This window comes from Homarus americanus, unplaced genomic scaffold, assembly GCF_018991925.1.
Source record: "Homarus americanus isolate GMGI-L3 unplaced genomic scaffold, GMGI_Hamer_2.0 scaffold28, whole genome shotgun sequence".
NCBI classification, from domain to species: Eukaryota; Metazoa; Arthropoda; class Malacostraca; order Decapoda; family Nephropidae; genus Homarus; species Homarus americanus.
In genome coordinates, this window is record NW_024742238.1 from 4,052,132 (window position 1) to 4,060,359 (window position 8,228).

Consider the following 8,228-nt stretch of genomic DNA (forward strand, 5'->3'; position numbering starts at 1 on the left):
TTTAATATTTTCGGTACCACAAATGTTAGAGGTAAAGGGTGACCCTGTGTGTCAGTCGCCTGTCTCTAGCAGCGTCGGAACTACCAGGAAAAAGTATTCTTGAAATCCCTGACTTCCCACCCCCTCCCCTTCCCCGTTCAAGGTAGCTGGGAATGAGAGGCAGAAACGCTTTAGAAAGAGTTCCCGAAGAAAACTTAAATATGATAAATGATAAATAATATAATAGTCAAGTTCCCGATATTTTTTTAGGTTAGGTTAGGTTAGGGCAGGATAGATTAGATGGTCAGGTTAGTTTAGGGAAGATTAGGTGAGGTCAGGTCGAGGCAAGTTAAGTTAGGTCAGGGCAGGTTAGATTAGATGGTCAGGTCAGTTTAGGGAAGGTTAGGTTAGGTTAGGTCAGGTCAAGGCAAGTTAAATTAGGTCAGGGTAAGGCTTAGATTAGATGGTCAGGTCAGTTTAGGGAAGGTTAGGCTAGGTCAGGTCAGTACAAGTTAGATTAGATTAGGTCAGAGCAGGTCAGATTAGGTTAGCAAATCGAATTAAATCTCTTACCCTCATACACTGTACCTCTCATTTCTTACATCTTCACCGCCCCGCTGAAGCCACACAAAGATCGAGTCAATTATAGTATCGTTAATGGGAATAATGGAACGCTATCCCACGAACGTAATGTAACTAGGAAGCCCGTGTGTCTCTTTGTTACCTCTCACTTTCTCTCTCTTTCTCACTCTCTCTATCTGTCAGCTATTTCATCTGCCATAAAGATAATTTAGGGAGGTGGGAAGTGTCACAGACTGCTTTCAGATTGATCTTTTTTTTATGTATATTTTGTTAGGGTAAGTAAAGACCTAATAACTCCCAATGCTTTTTTCGTTGCCGGTAATGTTTACAGTGGATGTTGTTATAAATATTACGTATGGGTGATTGAGTGTTACTGTTCGGTGATATTTAGTACAGAAATACTTAATATATGTTTCACTGTTCAAGAAAGGTCACTGAAATACTGAAACTTTTTTAACACACACACACACACACACACACACACACACTAATAAATCTCTACATAGTTTTATCTCATCGCTGGAGATAATCAAGTGTTTATCCCTTGAGAGACGATGACAATAAAGTATGGTTATCACGAGGGCTCTTTTGGGGGATACGAACACACGTAACTCCTGCGGGGCAACGTTGTCTCTTCTGCTCTCTGATGGTAGTGGAAGGTGAGAGGGAGGGTGAGACGGAGGGAGGAAGAAGAGGTTGGAGGAGGAGGGTGGAAGGAAGTGCAGGGAGGAGGAGGAGGGTAGAGGAGGGAGGGATGATGGTGATGATGATGATGATGAGGAGGAGGAGGAGGAAGAAGCAAGGAAGAATATGAAATGCAGAATAGGAAGAGAATGATGGAGGGAAGATGAGAAGAATGATGAGGACCAGGAAGAGAATAGGAAAGAAGGGGGAGGGGGGTAGGAGAAGGAAAATAAGAAGAGGAAGAGGAGGAGAAGATTGAAGATTTGGAGGGCAAGAGAAGAATGAGGAGGAGGAAGAGGATTAAACTCTTTTAAAAGCTAAAAATACGATGCTCTTAGGATCATAATACAGTGTCGTGATGGAGTGTTGAGTCCCCAGGAGCAAGAATAGACACGAGAGGTGATAAAAGAGGAAGAGGGAAGTAAAGGAGAATAAAGACTGAGAGATAGAAGAATATTAAAAGGGTAGATGGTAGGGGAACTGTTAAGGAAAACAGATAAAGGAGGAGGTAGATAGGGGAAAGGAAATAGTTCAAAATTAAAACGAAGAACACACACAGATGGAAGATTGGAGGTGGTGAAAATTGAAGAACAGAGAGCGTAGGATAAAGAAATAACTCAGGAATTTGAAAGATGAGAGAAAGGATAAACTAAAGAGAAGGATGATGTGAGATAATGGGTAACGGAGGTGGAACAACCCTTGGGTGGACCAGTCTACTGTCAGGGTGGTCGAGTAACACACAGCAGGACTACAGAGCCTGGTATATATACTTGAAAAAAGGAGAAAATGTAATCTATTGTGGTTCACTGTAGGAAGACGCTCTTATTGAACAGATAAACGGACGGTTGAACGGACAGAGGGATGGTTGAACGGACAGAGGGACGGTTGAACGGACAGAGGGATGGTTAAACGGAAAGAGGGACGGTTGAACGGAAAGAGGGACGGTTGAACGGACAGAGGGGTGGTTGAACGGGCAGAGGGACGGTTGAACGGACAGAGGGGCGGTTGAACGGACAGAGGGACGGTTGAATGGACTGAGAGCGGTTGAGCGGACCGAGGGACAGTTAATCGGACAGACGTACAGTTAAACGGACAGACGTACAGTTAAACGGATGGAATGGAAGAACGAAGTACGAAAGGACGATGATTACGGAATAGAAACTGATACGAGAATAAATACGTAATAAAACGATACGAGCAAAACTGAAGGAAAATACAAAATTCGGAAGAGAAAAACGATAACTAAATAAGAAGTGAAAAGAAAACGAAAAAAGTCCAGGGAAAAGAAAATAACAGAAAGGAACATAAAAGAGACGAGAAAGAAAGACAACAACGAATGAAAAATAGAACAGACGAGGAGATACAGAATAACAAACAAGACAAAAAAAGGAAGAGAGGAAAAACAGATACAAGTAGATTAAAAAAAAATACGAAGGAAAATACAACGGAAGGTGGAGAACGAAACATAGAGGGAAAGAGATAAAAGAGAAGACACAGAATAACATAAGAAAATATACGTAAGAGAGAAGATGAAAGACAAGGTGTGAGAAAAATAGAGTAACAGATAAATATGCAATAAAAGGTGTGAGGAAACAGGAAATAGGACGAAAGATGTCGAACTAAACGATTGAAATAAATACAATGTTTTTGGTGGTGAGTCTGGAGTGTGTGGCTGAGTGAGAAGAGAGAGAGAGAGAGAGAGAGAGAGAGAGGTAAATTAATGAACACCCACCTAACTGAATACCTATAAACTGAACACCTGTCTAACCGAACATCTGTCTATTTAAACACCTGTCTAACTAAACACCCTCCCTTACCAACAAATAAAAAACACTCCGACCAGTAATAAAGAATATTACTCTCGTTATCTCTGACATTTAAAAGAGACAGAAATCGAGATTGAAACAGGTGAGAGACTGTAATTAAGGAAAGGGACTACAGGTAAATACTCGTGACCTTTCCAAGACATATGAGAGAATTGTTGATAAAGGTAATAAACTTGACTGAAGTGATGGGGGTAATTTGTACAATATTCATGTTGTTTTTAGGGGAGGAATAATTACTTTTTTTTTACCTTGAAGAAACTCATGGTTAAGAAATTAGGAATATGATTAAGTCTTTGTGTATGATGATTTAAACGACTGAGTATAATGAATAAGTGAAGAGAATAGGATGATTGAGACTATTGAGTACAATGATGTAATTCCTTCCTTGAGTAGGATACCTTAATCTCTTGAATAATTCCTTAATCCCTTGAGTACGATGATTTAACCCCTTGAGTTGAGTACGAGGACTTAACCCTTTGAGTACGATGATTTAACCCCTTGAGTTGAGTAGGAGGACTTAACCCTTTGAGTACGATGATTTAACCCCTTGAGTACGAGGACTTACCACTTGAGTACAATACAATACGACGCCGGAGTACTGTTCTAAACTGTCGTACCGCACTTAAGACTGTGTTGTAGCTGATGAAAATAATAACACCGAGTTTGTTTGTCGGGTACACCAGCGTTGGTAAGTGTTAAGTCACGATTGAGGCGACAGGTGGCGAAATGACGCAATACAGGTGGTGAAATGAAGCGATTGAGGCGACAGGTGGCGAAATGACGCAATACGGGTGGTGAAATGAAGCGATTGAGGCAACAGGTGGCGAAATGACGCAATACGGGTGGTGAAATGACGCAATTGAGGCGACAGGTGGCGAATAGCACACTCAAAGGCTCGAGCCAGGAGAAGAAAAAAAGAGAGATGAGCAAACACTGAACAACAGGTTGGGTTGAGTGTGTGTTGGAACTGTCTATATCCTGTTGTAAGTGACTGTAAACTGTTTGATGTGAGTATAAACTGTTGGAAGTGACTGTAAACTGCCTATAATCGAAAAAAACACACCAAGGAAGCAGAAAAAACGAAAGGCAGGTACAAGTATGAAATGGCAGGAGAAGATAAACAAGAAGAGCCAGGTGAATCGTTTACCTGAGTGAAGTTATTTACGGCTCAAAGACCAGGCGAATTACCTCACAGTTTAGACGTTGAAATACCGCCTACCTCCTTGCCCGCCTACCTCCTTGCCCGCCTACCTCCTTGCCCGCCCACCTCCTTGCCCGCCACCTCTTGCCGCCACCTCCTTGCCGCCTACCTCCTTGCCCTTACCTCCTTGCCCGCCTACCTCCTTGCCCGCCTACCTCCTTGCCCGCCTACCTCCTTGCCCGCCTACCTCCTTGCCCGCCTACCTCCTTGCCCGCCCACCTCCTTGCCCGCCCACCTCCTTGCCCGCCTACCTCCTTGCCCACCCTGCCCGAGATAATCTAAAACACCAATGGGCAAGTCTAATTGTGCCTTCACTTAACCATCGAACAATACAATATTTATCCTCTTTGTATAGCCATTAATTCACAGAACTATAAATTCGGTATGAAAAAATGTCATCGTAAAAGTTTTTGCCCTGACATAGTTAAAATTTTTGCCATGGCATAGATACAATTTTTGCCATGTCATAGTTAAAAATTTTGCCATGGCATAGTTACAATTTTTGCCATGTCAGAGTTACTATATTTTCCAAGTTAGTTACAAGTTTTGCCATGGCAGAGTTACAAATTTTGCCATTTATTTCGACCACTGTAGCTCAGGGGTAGACGAATAACAAGCGCAGGTCGACACACACCTGAAAAGCACTGTAAGGTATGCATACAAACACACACACACAGTTAACGAAGAAAAATTTCCTTCGCTAACTCTGACTTCAGCACACCAGACTCACTGTCCAGAAACACATCTGATAAACCACACAAGTTTGTCTCTCACCCTCTTCCCCTCTCTCCCCCTCCCACCGCCACTTCTCTCCCCCTTCCATCGCCCCCTCTATCCCCCTCCCATCGCCTCTCTCTCTCTCTCTCTCTCTCTCTCTCTCTCTCTCTCTCTCTCGCCCGCCACTTCTTTCCCTCTTCCATCGCCCTCTCTCTCTTTCGCCCGCCCTTTCTCTCCTCTTCCATCGCCTCTCTCCCCCTTCCCCACCTTCTCTCCCCTTCCGTCACCCCTCTCCCCCGTCCCCCCTCTCCCCTTCATCGCCCCTCTCCCCCTTTCGTCACCCCCATCTCTTCCATCGCCCTACCCGTCCCCTCTCCCCTTCCATCCCTCCCCTTCCCATCGCCTCTCTCTCTCTCTCTCTCTCTCTCTCTCTCTCTCTCTCTCTTTCTTGCCACTTCTCTCCCTCTTCCATCGCCCCCTCTCTTTCGCCCGCCCTTTCTCTCCCTCTTCCATCGCCTCCCTCTCTCCCCTTCCACCACCCCCTTCTCTCCCCTTCCGTCACCCCCTCTCTCCTTCCCCTCTCTCCCCCTTCCATCGCCCCTCTCTCCCCCTTCCATCGCCCCCTCTCTCCCCTTCCCATCGCCCTACCCGTCCCCTCTCACAGTGTATTAAAGAGATCATTTGCCTTCTGATAGTCCACAGAAGTTTGTACTCGCTCCCTCGGTTTAATAAAGGGGCCACTTCCTAACTTTGAGATAAGTCAGTTTAGAGCCCTTGACGACAAACACTACACAAACAGCAGACACACAACAGGCAACAGACAAACAGCAGACAAACAACAGATTTACAACAGACACACAGCAGAAAAACAACAGACATACAACAGACAAACAAAAACATCATAAAAATACCAAACATACAACAGACAAACAAACAAACACCAGACATACAGCTGACACACAAAAGAGATACAACAAACACCAGATATACAACAAACAGCAGAGATGTGTAGAGCTTGTTGTGTGGTGCAGGGCGTCGTGTGTAGAGCATTTGTATCGCTTTAATGCATAGCTGGGAAGGAATTCATCTCCATTAGCAAATTTGGTATGTGTATGTAACTAATATATAAGCTGATAAGTATCTATAAGGTGTAGTTGGGAGGGAAATCATCCTTATTAACGTAGTTTGTATTTTTAAAGCTACTGTAAGTCGTAGTTAACAAGAAACTCGTCTTCAATCATGTATTTGGTGATGTGAATAATTGAACCACGTGAAAATTAAGCACCCATGCTTATTTCACCTGATGATTAACTACCCTAATGCTAACCTAACCTACCCCCTCCCCAGGTAACGTTAGGGAGTTTTAATCATCAGGTGACATAAACTGGGGTTGCTAATCTTCAGGTGATATTAATGAATCCCACAGTTTGTTCATCCAGGTGTGTATGACGTAGTTAGGAAGGGCGTTGTCTCAGGTAAAGGCTTGGATACTGTGTGTAACATAACTCACACCTCCACTGGAGAGAGGAGACGCAGGTGTGTGTGTGTGTGTGGACCATCCTGGGAGGCGGCGGCGGTAATTACCTGAAGTGCTTTACTGTGGCACAGGTGACCAACTACGAGTCCAGATTCTCAAAGGTCTTTGCGAGTAATATTTATCTTAAGTGGAGACGGTTAAATGCACCTAATTGATTGACTTTCAGCTAAATCCCAATAGCACGTCCATAAAACAGCTCCAAAATTACTAAGCGAGATTTTACCTGACACAGATATCGGAAAGTTCATTACGTAAAGAACAAAATGAACTTAGATAATTTTGATATATTTTTTACGATAACTTTGTCCCCCTAAATGGTGCTGAATAAACATATCTATTTAAGTTAGATTGTAAGTGTGTGTGTGTGTGTGTGTGTGTGTGTGTGTGTGTGTGTGTGTCCATTTATCTCTCCCCTTCTCTCTCTCTCTCTCTCTCTCTCCCTCCCTCAGTCTTCACACATCTATCCGCCTAAGACCCTTTATGAGCTCAAGGGACGGTAACCCCCCATCCCAAGTACAAACCCCCACCCCTTACTCCTCATACCCAAACACCATCCCCTCCCCCACCACTCCCCTAGCCCCCATAAATTCCCCATTATCGCCAGTTCTTATCGCCGGCCGTTATCGCCCAACTATCGCCAGCAGCAATCGTGCGTTAATCTCCAGAGATGAGATCGTAAAAAGTTACAATCGAGCGATATTTTGCGGGTATGAGAAGGGGAGGTCGGAGAGCCTCTGAGATTTTTTGGATGCTGGGTAAAGTCTAGTCGGAAGTCCCTGAGTCATGTAGGAACGGAAGAAAGGAAGGAAGGAAGGAAGGGACGTAGGAAAGAGGGAGGGAAGGAAGGAAGGAGAGACGGAAGTAGTGAAGAAAGAAGGGACAGAAGGAGGGAAGGAAGAACAAAAGGAAGATCGGGAGAATACATAATTTGTTTTTAATTCCCATTATTTACACATTTTTGCAATAGCAAAAAAAATTAACGACACTTACATGAAAGACGTCTATATTTTTCTTCACTCTGGGTCATCCAACGATAAAAATACCAGAATAACATAGACACACTACCACCCTTGACAAGAGACAAGGGAGAAGAAAAATAATTCAGTGCTAGATATCCCAAGACACTCACTGGATCTTCTCGACGCTGGCACGAGAAACTCAACGACAGAGAGAGATCATGAATGGACGGGACATATTTCTTCCTGATGTCAAAGACGTAGAACCTCGGGTATTGGGTAAAGGATTGAGGTACGGGTATGCAGGGAGTTGTGCTTACTTTGTTATATATGAAAATACACACACACACACACACACACACACACACACACACACACACACACACACACACACACACACACACACACACTATCCAAAACCAAATACACAATAAACCAGGCCAATAAAAATGACAATATTTAAACCCCAAGACATAAACTTTTATCAGGCGACATAAATAAAACTTACAGAAAGAGTGAAACAACACTTGGCGCCACCTTACGACCTTATTACTGCCGGGATGGTGAAATATAAAGTGATGTGAGGTTCTGATGCTCTCTAGGGGTCATGGGAGGTCACAGGAGGTTCACACGAGGTCAGGGTGAGGTCATGAGAGGTCAAGATGAAGCAATGAGATCAAGACGAGGTCAGGAGTCAAGGCGAGGCCACAAGGAATCATATTAAAGTTAACGAAAGGTCAGGAGGA